Source organism: Procambarus clarkii, chromosome 29 (genome assembly GCF_040958095.1).
Source record: "Procambarus clarkii isolate CNS0578487 chromosome 29, FALCON_Pclarkii_2.0, whole genome shotgun sequence".
Lineage (NCBI taxonomy): Eukaryota > Metazoa > Arthropoda > Malacostraca > Decapoda > Cambaridae > Procambarus > Procambarus clarkii.
This window is the reverse complement of record NC_091178.1, coordinates 14,223,122-14,238,446: the sequence shown is the minus strand read 5'-3', so window position 1 is coordinate 14,238,446 and position 15,325 is coordinate 14,223,122. Positions and strand designations below refer to the sequence as shown.

The 15,325-nt window shown below is 41.7% G+C and overlaps 1 protein-coding gene across 3 annotated transcripts in view; it reads right to left on the bottom strand.

Annotated features, from left to right (window-relative positions):
• LOC123748053 (kelch-like protein 5) overlaps nt 1-11,928 on the bottom strand; it is a 45,143-nt gene extending 33,215 nt beyond the window's left edge. For 2 of the 3 annotated variants that reach the window (XM_069333518.1, XM_045730253.2), the window contains exon 1: nt 11,374-11,927. The gene's annotated coding sequence lies outside the window, so the exon portion shown is untranslated. Of the gene's footprint in view, nt 1-11,373 lie in introns of all 3 variants that reach the window. The other variant, XM_069333517.1, reaches the window with a different exon arrangement.
• Between the last annotated feature and the right edge of the window lie 3,397 nt (nt 11,929-15,325).

Sequence of the window (15,325 nt, the reverse complement as noted above, 5' to 3'; positions counted from 1 at the left end):
ATAAGGCCTTAGTTATTTCCTGTGCACTGCCCCCGGAATCTTAATACTATATACCTATTAGCGAGATATCCGGCGTTGCCCGGCTCTTTGTCTACCTACTTCTGCCTATATCTACCCATACCTAGCTAGCGCTCTCTCAACCAAGCTCGCTCTCTCTACCTAGCTATTTTTTTTATTATTTATATATATATATGTCTTTTACATTTTTGTACAGCCACTAGCATGCGTAGCGTTTCGGGCAAGTTCCCCAGAATACGATCTGCCAAATCGGTTAACAACCAGGTACCCATTTTACTGTTGGATAAACATTAAAGGATTGTTAATACAGTTATGGAATGACGTCCAGTAAATCCTCCCCGGCCAGGATTCGAACCCAAGACAAAGCACTCGCGAAACGCCAGACGAATGTCTTATCACTACACCACGGGCACTAACTTACTCTTCGTCCTCACCGCCCACCTCCACACCTTTCCCCCTCAAGAAACACAGGGACAAATGCATGGGTCTCGTATGCTTTCCTTTCCTTTCTCTTATCTTCCTTTTTCTATTATTTTCTCTTTGCAGTAAGAAGTCCATGTTATTAATTATTAATCACACGCCATATTTCACACTTGAGTCCATGAAAGACAATGAAAATGGTCTAGAGGTATTTAAAATGGCTAGTATTTCTTAAAGTATTTAATTTAGGCCTACCCCCCGATCAGCCTATGTCCGTCCCATACCCGAGACCATTCCCCGTGCAAATTTGGGTGAGGCTAACCCAAGGGGTCTGGCTGTATACTGAATAGTCTACAGTTATACTAAAACACGATTCTTAAACCCAGTTTTTAAATTAGTTTGCTGCACCGGGGCAGACATTGAAGGAATGGTAACCGATCCGTCCCAACCCTTCCCAGGGATAGTGATCAATTCGTCCCAGGGATAGTGATCAATTCGTCCCAGGGATGGTGATCAATTCGTCCCAGGGCTTGAAGTCTTATCGCTCATAAGGTGGGCGAGCGGGGAGAGAGGTGTACAACCCAAATATACCACTCATGGATGCTATGGACAAGTACTATCTTGCAGCAAGTGACAACAGTAGCAGCCAAGAACGTTTAAGCTGTCATGGCAAGTGACAGCCACAGACAGGTTACAATAAATAAACGTACCCAACATCCACTGTGGTGGCACGCCACTATACATGACAACCACACAAGCTGCAGCAAAAGTTGTTGAAGACGTCCTCCACACAGCCGTAGGATTAATGATAAAGGGATGGATTACTACACCGCAGTTAAGTTACAGCTATCCAAATCCTGCGCACAAAATATAATAAGAAAAACGCTGCACTTCAAACTCAAACCAGCCAAGCAATCCACTCTAAGCGGCCCGCCCGCCAAACAAGGCATGGAGGCAAGAAGGTTAGGGTTGGTATTCCCCCACTGGCGCCACCCCTTTGTGTGTGTGTGTACGTACCAGAGCCGTGCCCCTGCTGTCTGACACCCTGGGTACTAGTCATCTCTACCCAGCAACCTTGAGAGCACGTGCCGGCCTTAACACCGACCAGCAGCACCCTGACGTTTGCATTGGCTGTCGCGGTAGTGGACTCTCGCTCGATTTTTTTTTTAGTTTGAAATCGGTATTCAGTATGCTGTTGACATTATTTTTTTTAATTGCTCCACTGCCTACGTACACAAACAAGCCCCTTAGGACACCGTGCACGAATACCCAAATTTTAGTTTCCATTAATTTAACATTATTATTGAACTTAATTTACAAGCTGGTCACTAGTCATAATGAAAAAAGATGTGGCACTTATTTATACCTGCTGGAAAACAATTTAAATCACGTTATAGGGTTTTCGTCCTTTCAAAACTTTAATGTTTCAATTTAAGATTAATTTCCTTCCTGTCCAAATATAAATATTGTGGCCATAGGATAACAATTGTTCTTAATTTTCCTGCATTTCTCTTCTGTACGGAACATTGAAATATTCATGACATTCACTCGTGTATCTACCAGGTTAGACAGTTGATATCAAATTCCCATCATAAACGAAACGTGCGTAAGTATACAAAAAACACGAAAACAGCAATCCATCTACCAGGATGCAGCTAGGGTGGCGTGGCTGGCTGGCTGGCCTCCACAATCAGGAAGATGTTGACATCATCTACAAGAGATGACGAAGCCGTCGCCGCGCAGTCTGGGAGGTCACCAAGTGCAGGATTATGGGTTGTTGTTATAGATTCAGCTACTGGGATCAAGTTCCAAGTAGCACGGGCTATGGTGAGCCCGTAACTTACCTGGCACAGGAGCGGGGCAAGAAGCACGGGCTATGGTTAGCCTCGTGGACGGGAGATGTCTCCCCGTGTTTTCAGGAGGATTATGGGTATACGACTTGACCTTATACCACAACCCTCCTAAACACTGACGGCGCCTCTGCCAAGATGTGCGAGTTATCATAACCTGTGAGGTGACCTTGTCAATTTCTTCAGGGTTTACAAACGTGATTGTTGTGTATGTGACGGAATAAGCCACTCATTAGCGTAGACAAATTTCTGGTAGGTTACTACTTTCAAGTCTCTTTCAGACCTCTCTCTATAACTTTAACGTAAAAAGCTAAGAGCTTCAAAGATTAAAGTTAAAATTATCCAATGATAAAACCTAGCTTTCAACACGGAGTCGTAATCAGAAATAGTCCTAGATCAAATCATCTGAAAGATAACACTACAAACACTACACTTTGTTCATCTGAAAGATAAACTTTTTCAAGGTGTAACGGCAGTTATGAAGATCAGAGAACCTCAGAGACAAAGTGCACTTACATCTGATCTCCCGCCCCCTCCTCCACCCCCCACCACCCATAACTGGCTGTTGTCTCACCTTGACTCAGGGCACAGTAAATTGTATTAATGTTATCCCTTGGGAGAGCAGGTATTATTATTATTAACGATCTGGCGCTTGCTTACCATTACAGGCACTACGTTACTCCAAAAGCAATAGCTACCAGGTACGTGTCTCTCCCTCCTCCCTCCGTGCCTAAACCTGGTGAAGCCTTACCTGCCCTTCGCCAGCGATAACCCCCAAGACTGCAACAGCCCATACAGCCTTGAGTAAGTAATGCGGAAGCCTCACACCTGCACGACCTGAGCATAAACCTCAGTGGTTACGTAACCAAGCTTAAATTCATCCCCATTCCAAGTCAAAGGGGGTGCCCCTTTCCTTATTTACCTGTAAAGGTACGAGTGAGTGAGTGAAGAGTCTAGCGGACACTTCTTAAAAGCCTTGGCACTCCCTCACAGTCCCGTTGGCATCATTCAAACCGTTAAAGAAATGTTATTCAGATGCTCACTGTGAAGGATAATTAAAATATGAGGGCTTTGTTGGGTATTTTAGCTACGAAGTTCATTAAAATCCCTTTCAGCTGGACTATTTGAAATGCTTCGAGTTTCTCTCTCTGCCGCTCTCTCAACCTGGCTGTGTATCAATACAAATACATTGGAAGAAAACGTAAGAAAAAACTATTTTTTTTTACACTCACATTTTTCATCACGTGTTAATTTTCGTGATTTACACACACACAAATGGAATGCATTAGGAAGTGATATGGTGGAGGCAGACTCCATACACAGTTTCAAGTGTAGATATGATAGAACCCAGTAGATTCAGGAACTTGACACCAGTTGATTGACAGTCGAGAGGCGGGACCAAAGAGCCAGGCCTCAACCTCCGCAAGCACAAATAGATGAGAACAAATAGGCGAGTACACACACACACAACACACACACGAAATAAAATCAAGTCAAAGGGTCATTTTTCTATTTATATTTTAAAATGATCCATGCTTCCTATGATCTACGCCACAACAACCCGCTGGCCTTCCTTCAGCCAGGGTGGACAGGCGACAACCAAGGCCGAAACGCAAGTTACAAACGATTCAAGATTTTGTGCAACTCAAAATTCAAAGGTAAACAAAGCACAAAGAAGCAACAAATACGTGGGAGTTAATCAAATAAGTAGAGGGGAATATTTCATGATAAACGTGGACCAAGTGCTGGTGTTGATGGATAGTAAGGTGGTTGAGGTGAAGATGATGGTACGGTAGTGGACACCAGTGTACCCAGAACAACCTCCCCCATCCTACTATGGAATGGGGTCCGTCCACCACGCCACCCAACTTTTGGGCACTGCAAGGCCAATTGCCTTTTTTTTTCCAAAAATAACAGCCTTTTTCTAATGTTAGCAGTGTTATCAGATCAAGAAATAATCTCTCTGACATATACCCTGATGGAATGTGACATACTTGGTGATCGATGTAATTACTTATAAGATACTCTAACTGATATTCTTAAATTTATAGTTGCTAGGTCTGCAATAGATGGTCATAGCTAAAACAATGCCGCAGGCGGTAACGATATCGGTGTTTACTTGAAACAGCCAACATCTCTTGGAAAAATACTTTAAATTCAAGAGTTAAAAAACAAAAAAAGAAATACATAAAATAGGGAGTATCACCTCTGGCTGGAAGAAGGGGGACCCTTAGCCTCTGAGAAAAAGCGCACACGACGCATTAGAGGGGATCTTTAAGTCCTCTCTAATATTTTTTATGTTCTTTTATCCTACCACCCCCTCCCTGTTGTGCTTTATTAGGTATTTAAAGGTTATAAAATGTACATTGGTTAATACAATGAGTGTTTAAAGGTTATGGATATCTTTGAGCTCTTCTGCTTCCTGGCAGGAAACTGAGGACACAGCAGGCATTTCCCCCTCTGGAGCGTCACACTGAGGCGCTGAAACAAGAAACTGGCAGCACTTGGGTCTCTGGTGATGTCAACGAGCCTGGAACCCAACTCTTTAAGAAACCCCAAAGTGCTCCTACCCCAGGGGCCATGCGTCTCAGACGCTATGGGAACAAAGGTGTATTGACCTTCCAGTCGCCTGTACTTTAGCGATTTTGCCGTTTCCCTGTGGTTGGCCACCCCACCTGCTTGATCAGCACCAAAGTGTATGTGATCTTGAGCACAAAAATCTCTTTGGTCAGCGAGGGTGGATACATGTGTAGTCCCACACCAGCTGTGCGCCCCTCTTCCAGTATATTGTAATGCCATCTGGGTGAAGTGCAGGGTCATCCTGGTTTTGGTCCACTAGGATGTAGAGTTCTCTCTCTGCTGGGCACCGAGCTGAGGCAAGGCTCCTCTTGATGATGTCATTCACCTCATTGTGTCTTGCATGCCAGTCCTTTTGAGCTTCTGCAGTGCAACCCATGCAGTCCATATTGGTCTGCTTCCGCCCTGTTACAAATACACTTGTATTCAGTATGAATTGGGACACCAAGGTGGAGGGCCACTGCTACATAAAAGGATCCTGGATCTAGATGTGTGCCTGTTACCAACATGGGTACTGCCAGAAGAAAGTCCCTTGTATGTTCTCAGCACTTCTCCAAAACGGTTCTCAGCACTGCTCTGAGACGTGCCTTCTCCTCATTTGATGTTGCAGTGCTGAGTATGGCATCAGCAATTTGAACATTCAGTGAAAGCAGGTTTGTGTATCCATGCTGAATCACTCAGGGGTTCTAATAAGATAACTCTTATAAGGTTGTACGATGCATGGGAGGAGGAAAAAAAGCCAGGTAGAGCAATCTGGGAGGATGTGCGGACACCAAGGCCACTGAGTCTTGCAGGGAGGATTGCTTGCTCCCACTGAGGGTCGTCCAACGGGAGGTTTAGGAATTTCTCCAGCACATAAATATATAACGAATTTATCGTTAGTCGATAGCTACATTCAATATTTAATCTTCAATAACCTTCAACACAGCACGTGAATTAAAATTTTATCCCCAACAACCAAGCACTAAACTGAATCGAATGGCAAGATTTTTAATGCGGAGCATGTACCAGAGGGAATATCCCACCCCCACACAGTACGGCACTGAACCAACCTCTAACAATGGCAACAATGTTGCCATATCAATTTAGCCTATCCTCCCCTGACAACACAAACACACTTATCACCGTAAACATTACCAGGTTCATCTTTACATTTAACACTACTGACCGAGTTTCCATTATCTTCTCCAAGATTTGCCTAACACCCGATCTTAACGTCTGAGCATCACCAGTCCTGACCATGTTTTTGTCATGCACAACCTTTGTACTTTAAGGGTTTGATTTGCTAATCCAGTAGACCCCCTTACAACCACGTTCTCACCTGTGGACCCCCTTACAACCGCGTTCTCACCTGTGGACCCCCTTACAACCGCGTTCTCACCTGTGGACCCCCTTACAACCACGTTCTCACCTGTGGACCCCCTTACAACCACGTTCTCACCTGTGGACCCCCTTACAACCGCGTTCTCACCTGTGGACCCCCTTACAACCGCGTTCTCACCTGTGGACCCCCTTACAACCGCGTTCTCACCTGTGGAACCCCCTTACAACCACGTTCTCACCTGTGGACCCCCTTACAACCGCGTTCTCACCTGTGGAACCCCCTTACAACCACGTTCTCACCTGTGGATCCCCTTACAACCATGTTCTCACCTGTGGACCCCCCTTACAACCACGTTCTCACCTTTGGGTCCCCTTACAACCACGTTCTCACCTGTGGACCCCCTTACAAGCAAGTTCTCACCTGTGAACCCCTTACAACCACAGTTAAAATTATAAAACACTGCCTTGGATAAACAATTACAAATTAGTTTGGTTTTGAAAGTTACATCTTCATTTTTTACGTCTTCTATGTTTTTCGCACCCCGTATGCACCCACATGCCCCCTGATGATCTGCCCCCCCCCTCCCTTGCCCCCATACAATCCCCCCCCTCACTCGCATATGAGACAAGCATTTCCTATCTCGTTTACCTACTGGAAGCGAAACATGGATAAAGTGCCAGGATTTCAGGCATTTTATCCTTAGTAATAAGATGGTTTGCCATTTAGTACAACCTTGAGTTTAGATTTATCTCTTAATTAAATGGACTGTAGCAAAATTGAGCCAAGATATAATGTTAGAGTATGTGTTTATCATCATCATTATGTTTATTGATGCAAATTTATCGATCTATTTTCTTGCAAGACTTGTGACCCCAATTAGTTATTTTATTTATCTGAATGTTTAATAAAGTCTCGTCCTAACACAGACTCGGACCTGGACAAAGTGTCCTGAGAGAGAACTTGGTGTCATTTCTTTACACAAATCTCACAAATACACAAGTGTGGGTTTTTTATCCTGTTATTTCTGTGAGTAGATATGACCCTTACTTCAATCAGGAATCTAACCCGGAATCCCTGATTGCGATTCGAAAATGAAGACAACTGTACTAAAAGATCCTTTTGTTACTTGGATCATATTTTATAATGGAAAATAAAAACACTTTGTTGTCACCTTTGTTGTCTCCGTGAATTACCATTTTTTTTTTTAAATAGCATACAGTGCCTGGAAATAAAAATTTAAAATAGAAACGCAATACGAAAATATTTTCAAAAATATTGCTTTTCTGGCTGTATTTTGGCCCTCTGTAGAAATAAGGCTACAAAAATTATCACAACCAAATTGTTACAGTTTACAATAAATATAGTTCTGATTAAATGCCTCCTCTAAGTTGTGTGTCTAAGCTCTGCTGTCTCAAGTGGATTTTCAAAAATGGTTTGGCAAGTTTCCTTTCACCTGATGCCTTTGTTCACTAAGCAGTAAATGGGTACCCAGGTTTTTTTTACAAGGTTGCATCCTGGAAAGGGTCAGTGGTTTGACCTTGGAGGAACCACGATTCAAGCCTAACGTACTGTACATATATACATTATATACAAACAGGCTTCCTGTCCCCAGCAAAAGGAATCTAAAACCACAACATGTATTTACAAAGAAATAATATTAAAAATACAACCCAATAAGCATAATTTTCACAGGCTTATTATTATTATTTTTTTTCATTGACAGTACTGTACTCAATTAAATTTATATATTTTCTACATTTTTAATACAACCTACATCATTTTTTATACCATTTTCTCATCTTTTCCAATGAGAAAAATGTGTGCCATTTCTATATACCGCACAGTAAATCATACAAATTTACAAATTGTTTTTAACTACCTGTCAAAACAACTGTACAGAATTTAAAATTTTCATTATACACAAATTGGTTCGACTAAATGTGCCTATTACCCATTCATGTTCCAACTGTATCGCAACAATTACTTTAAACAAATACGTAACTTTACCTGAACTTATGATGCTTGCCAAGTAATCATATTTTTAGAAAAATATACAGTTCAGTATAAGCAAAAATTTATTTTGACCTTTCACATTTCAACTAAAAAAGAAAACTGTATTCTTCTCATATTTATCAATTATTAAAGGACAATAAAATGTTAAGCTAGCCTTCAACACTTAAGAAAACGTTTACTGCACATTAAAAAAAAAATTATTTCCAAGCCTGTAAATTTGCTCCAACATAGGCTAACAAACATTAAGGAAATTATTTTTGTTGAAACAGATGCGAGTAAGCGTGATGGTTGAGAGTATCTGGACTTGGATTCTTTCATTATACGGGGAGATGGCACTGTAGTTTGCACATGTGGAATAGTACTGTCATGATGACCAAACCACACACCAGAAGATGAGGAGATGATGTTTCGTGCCTTCCTCACCCCCCATCTCAATCTACTTGATAATGGTCCAGAATGGACTGAAACGTCATCATCGCCTCATAAGTGGTTTGGTCATCATATCTTCAGCCACGTTATTGTGACTCAGCCTCTGCACAGTAGTCATATTTGGATGGGGCTGCATCACAGTTCACTAACCTGACTCCAGGTGTACACTGCTGAATGGTACTAGCAACTGCCACTGTGGCCCAGTCATTGGGCTTTTACCACCACGATGAGATTTTCCAAATGTTCATAATGTAAAGCAAGTTGACAGGCAGACTCCAAGAGAAAGGTAAAAACATAAAATAGGGAACAATTTTCTTTAAAAGATAGACTATTTAATCAGAATTCTTTTGGTTGTCATGTTTCACATTCCAAGTACTGTACAGTATAGTATTTCACATGATTTTATACAGAATACAGTTATCATCTTCATGGCTATTATGCTTGCATTTCGTTTATCAAACTATTTTTTTATTACATAACATAGCTTATGAAAACAGAATTGACAATGAAAAATCACAAACTTTACGCCCAACCTAATCATTAACCGAGGATGATGGCTATCGGTACTCATACTCTGGACACTGTCACTGATTCTCAGACACTGGTTTTATCAGTGCAACACCTGGTCTGCGACTAACAATAACATTAGTCAATGTACAAGAACTGTATATACATATAATAATAATAATAATAATCAATAATAATTTGTATTTGCAAGAAGGTACAATGGGTTGCGAGGTTACACAAGACTGGTATTTTTACATTCGTGCAAAGCCATTAACATGTATAGTTTTGGGCAGGTACTTTATATTTATGTTCAATGCATTATTATCAATGATAAAAACATGAATATTAAATGAAACTATTATTCTGAGTATCATTTTACAAGCAAAAATTATATGGTTTATAATGGTTTATGAACAAACCACAGGAGTCATGATGAGGGTTCGAACCCATGCGCTGGGTGTTCCCAGGCACGCTCTAGTAACTGTGCCACGACATGGTCAAAAGAATTAGAACCTAGGGTACACTTGCCCCCCCCCCCCACCACTAGGATTCCCTGGCATCAAACAAAAAATTGGTGCAAAAAACAGTATCAAAGCAAGTCCCTATTAATTTTTAGTTGCAAAGAAAGGGAGATAACATCTAGGTCAGAAAGAGCCATAGAAGAAGCGAAAGTAGTAGATAAAGCTGTTGGGCTAGTGGAAGGTTTTACAACCAAAGAGAATGTCTGTGACTACAGGAGAATTGGTAGATATGAAAAAGGGAAAGATCTACCATTGGGGATAACCCTAAACATTGTTAAACAGATGGAAGAACTACTAAGGAATGTTAGGAAATTACAAAGTGACGAGGAAGGTAAATTATGGTCATTAAGACGAGATTTTTCAAAAGACAAAAGCTGCAACTGAACCTTTTAGACAAAATGTTTAAATGAGTGCAGGAACAAAGAAGTTGATAGGGTGGGCAAGCTAGTAAAATGGTACAAAAAGGCAAACTAACAAAATCACTAGAAGGTAAATAAAGGTATCAAAAAATATTAGAAAGCTTTCTTTTGCAAACAGTGGTAGATAATGGGAACAAGTGAGAAATTGGTAGAGGCCAAAACCGTCAGTAGTTTCAAAGCATTATATGAAAGAGTGCTGGGAAGACACCACGAGCGTATCTCTCATCCTATAACTACACATAGGTAATTACAATCTAGAATTCTGGTTCGAATCCTGGGTATGACAAATGGTTGGGCACATTTCCTTTCACCTAATGCATCTGTTCACTTAGCAGTAAGGTACTCAGGAGTTAGTGAACCCCACTTGTGGGTTGCATCCTGGCGCAGGGTCAGTAATTCAACCTGGGGGAAGAGGCTTCTATACAAGCTAACGTGTACGAATACACACTGGTTTCCCGTCCCCGACACATTGAATTATTATTTTGAATTATTAAAACGAGTTCATAAAATGCACCAAGGAACTGCAGATTATGTTCGTCCAAAAATTTCCAATTTATGAATACTGCACGACACAAGAAAGACAATGTTCATTATATGAATTAATTATGAGTGCAAAATGATTGGTCCTGACAAAAATAAGACCCATTTGTTGAAATTCTAAGACATTCCCATAATTTCCCATCATTCTACATTCCTTTTAAATGTAGATAAAGCATTTGATTTAAACAGCACTGTGTATAAATTGTATATTTATATATTTAATATGCTTTACTTATAATTTTTATAATTAAACATTTTAATGGAATACAATCTCTCAAGAATTCCAAAAATAAAGCAGTGGCTATTGTACAGTATTTACAAAACAATGAATTTTAAAACAAAATCTCCAAATATTCAAAACCAGCAAAGTCTGACATGAGCATATGGTAAGACCATGCAAGATTAATGGAGCCAAACAAGGCTTAGTTTCCCAGGACACAGCATCATGCAAAACTCATCTGCTCATCTCCCAAAAAAAAACAGTTTGCACAAATAAAAATAGCCAGAGCAAATCTATTTACATAGCTCCACCTCAAGAACTGTAAAAAAGCATTCAATCCAAGATCAAATATTTCTGGGCTGGATTACAATTTTTAGTCAACAATATTTGTCTTTGTTTACAAAGGTTAATTAACTTACCTCATTAATATATATGGGGCCCTTTGTACGGTCATTTGCATACTAAAACTTAGCAATTTCATTATTTTTGTGAACTGGTTATCACTCTAGGCGATTAAGTAGTCGTGTGAACTCACCACCAGCCGGAGAGCAGAAGTGTTCCCTGGGGCCCAGAGCACTCACCACCAGCCTCCCTCCGCCTCTCCTGCTGTCCGCCCAGGCTCTGCACCTTCAGGCGGAAGTGTTGGGGTATATGAGAGGAGCGCGACCTTCACCACCACCACCACCACACAACCACAATTCTGACACTTGTACGCTCTCTCCACCACTCGCCATGGGACAGCGGCGGCCCTGCATTTTCCGACCGTCCGGCCGTGGGATAGAGGGGGGGAGAGGAGGTGCTGCTGCTGCTCTCCTAGCCCCAATAACGGGGATTCTCGAGCCTGGAAACCCTGGCAACTTTAAGGAAGAGCATGATGAGGAGGTGGAGGGAGGGTGGTTAACCTTGGACGACAGCAGCAGCAGCAGCAGCAGCTGCCGTTCACCTACAGAGTGGGCGCCACACTGACTCACCCCCGGCCTCCCTCTCCGGACCCAAACAATAACAAAGACACGTTGCCAGTCATCAATCACAACTTTCAGTCCATTTAATTCGACTTTTCCTCATTAACAAAAATACATTTTATGCTTGTGTTAGTATAATGTTTCGTTCATTTCTTATATATTTATATATGTCATAGTTTTGTGTGTTTGATACAAAGGGCTTTAAACGTTATTCGGAATGGGACGAACAAAGAAAAGATAAGAATTAAATGGCCTGGTAGTATGAAGGGAGCTAATCATTGAAAAATATGCTTAGTGTAAAATAAGTATTAACTTCATGCAAAATAATTTGTGTTGGAGAGGTTCTTAAAGTCCGTAATTTTAAGTATCCCTTTTTCAAATGCTGAACAATGCACTATTATGTGCATAGAGTATCTTAATAACGAATCCATTAGATCAACATATTTATATAGGTCAGCCTATTGTAATTATTTTTAGTTGACATGTACAGACTGCCAGCTATATAAGGAGGCACCAAAGCGCATGCTCCTGTGCCAGGTAAGTCCACTACGGGCTCACCTTAGCCCGTGCTACTTGCCCAGCGCCTGTGCCAGATAAGCTCACCATAGCCCGTGCTATTTGGAACTTGTTCCGAGTAGCGGAATCTATAACAACAACAACAGCATGCACGTTTTTACAAAGCTAGATACAACGCTTGAACTATAAACTACCTGTTTACGACATTTACCTGAATTTACCTAAGGGCCACTATCTATCCAGTGGCCTCGACGAAGACAGGAAGCCTGCAGGGATTTGGGTACTCATAATTATAAATGCAATAATTTACTAAAACTCCTATAGTTTGTTTTTGTTTCTTAGCTAGAGCAAATAGCTAATCCCGGACACCACAGAAATGGTTGTCCTGACAATGGGTGATATCTTATATTTTGAGTGAGGAGTCCGTATAAATAACTGGGCCTCATGCCCTAATCCAACTTAATATAGCACCCCCAATACCATGAGCCTCTATCTTTTTAATGAGTATTTCATGTGGCACTGTATCAAAAGCTTTGCTAAAGTCAAGTCAATCCTTATCACTATCAACTGCCTCAACTATGCTGGAATAAAAAGGTAGCAAATTTGTTAAACATGAACGACCATTTGTAAAACCATGCTGCGAATCATTTATTAATTTATGCTTTTCAAGATGAAGACGAATTGTATTTGCAATTATCGATTCAAGTAACTTTCCCACAATAGACGTTAAGCTAATTGGCCGAAAGTTTGACGCAAGTGATCTATTTCCTTTCTTAAAAATTGGTACCACATTAGCAACCTTCAATGACTCTGGCACTCTGCCTGACTCTATTGATTTATTAAATATGGTAGAAAAGTAGAAGCCTTTGTCGTGTGGATCAATGCACGTGGGACCCTCCACTGGGGTAAGGATGGAACGACATGAGGGGAGATATAGGAACCGTGGGTTGGAAAAGTGTGGCATTTTCTGTATTGGGAAAAACAAGTGAATAGAGATTTAAACGCAGAGATCACACTAATAAAGATGAAGTGGATCACACTAATGAAGATGAATTTGTTCAAGTGAATAGAGACTTACGCATCGTTGCGCGCGCAGCCGGCTGGGGGTACTTAAAGGTCAGCTTGGGTCAAGCACCTTACGGGCTCACCATAGCCCGTGCTACATGGACATTTCGTTCTGAGTAGCGAAATCTAAAACAACAATAACGTCAAGCACCCTCATCACATTTACTCCAAACATCTACCACTTACGGGCTACTCATACCCGTGCCACCTTTGGGGTGGCTTAATCTTCACCTCACCTACCAGTCACCATTTCAACACATTCCAAAATCGTTTTGAAATTACTACACATTTGGTAATTAAAAAACAAAAGCTGGAGACAATGATTAATATTAAACCTTGCCGGAGATCTCTCTTAGTGTGATGATATACATCACTACATTTTTTTAATTTTGAATTTGAATTTGAATTATAAAAGCAAAACAAACACAAGATGCAAAAAAACATGATTTTTAGAATTCTACGTGATTCCCGGTAATAGAGCGCTTCATACAGATATCTGACTAACTTCACCAGTCTTGGTAACTAGCCTAGCAAAGAATTATATCTAATTTTTACTTCCTAAATAATAATTTGTCCGTCTCGCACAACATGGCGAATCTAGGATCTACCGGAAACATATAATATACCGGCGAGTACCGGGTTCGATAGTGGACACCCCGCTACCGGAACTTTCACATCCGGATCCTGTGTTTCCACTGCACACTGCCTGGCCACTGGCTCTTGCCCCTCCCTACCACCACCAACTCTAGCTCACGCTTGCAACCTCACCAGCATATTCCTACGACTACTATCAACAGTACTACACCAACTATGTTGACCAGACCACACACTAGAAGGTGAAGGGACGACGACGTTTCGGTCCGTCCTGGACCATTCTCAAGTCGATTGTGAGACCACTCACAAACGACTTGAGAATGGTCCAAGACGGACCGAAACGTCGTCGTCCCTTCACCTTCTAGTGTGTGGTCTGGTCAACATACTTTAGCCACGTTATCTCATCACCTACACCAACCATCTCCATTATCACCATTCAGACGCTACAAATTCGACACCACAATCATAATTAGTCACTATTATCAACACCAGCACTACCATCAAATACAACCTCGCAATTTGTTTGTGAGGGTGGATGTTGGTTGTGGATGGGTGAACGAGTGTGGGTGGTGTGTGGATGTGATTGGGTGGTTGTTTTAGGTAATTTAGTTTCTGGCAATTATTTGTATTTGTAGTACTGTATGTGGGTGAAGCGTTTATGAAGGTGCTGTTCAAACAGAGGACGTGGGTGAAGCACTGTTAGGGAAGCAAGTAAGTAATTATCAAAAGAAGGCACCAAACCGGGAAGGCTATGTAGCACCATCAAATACGCAAAATAATCAGAGGGCGCTAAATATCACCAAGGATGCCAATACGAGAACAAAAACGCATAAGGCGAACGATATCAAAAGTATCCGAGTCACCAAGAATTCTATCGAGGGACAGGTGACCGCGAGGGGCGGTCGGAAAGCAAGACACACGCTCGTCCTGGAAGTCAGGACATTCAAGAAGGACATGCACGACCGTAAGAGGGACAATGCAACTAGGACAATAAGGAGCAGGGCGGCGCTCCATCAAGTGACCATGGGTTAAGCGAGTATGGCCAATACGCAACCTCGCTAGAGCTGTTTCCCACCGCCGGTTACGGTGGAAGGAGGACGGCCACGAGGAAACACAACATTTAAGAGTACGTAGCTTGTTACCAGTAACAGACAACCAAGAAGCCTGCCAACGGGTAAGGACTGAGGAATGGATAACCGGGTAAAAGTCGGAATACGGAATGCCTTTACGAGAGATGGGACAAGAGCGGACAGCTTCCTTAGCGGCAGCATCCGCACGCTCATTTAAAGACACGCCAATATGGCTGGGAACCCAACAAAACTCAACCGACTTAAATTTACTGTGAACGAG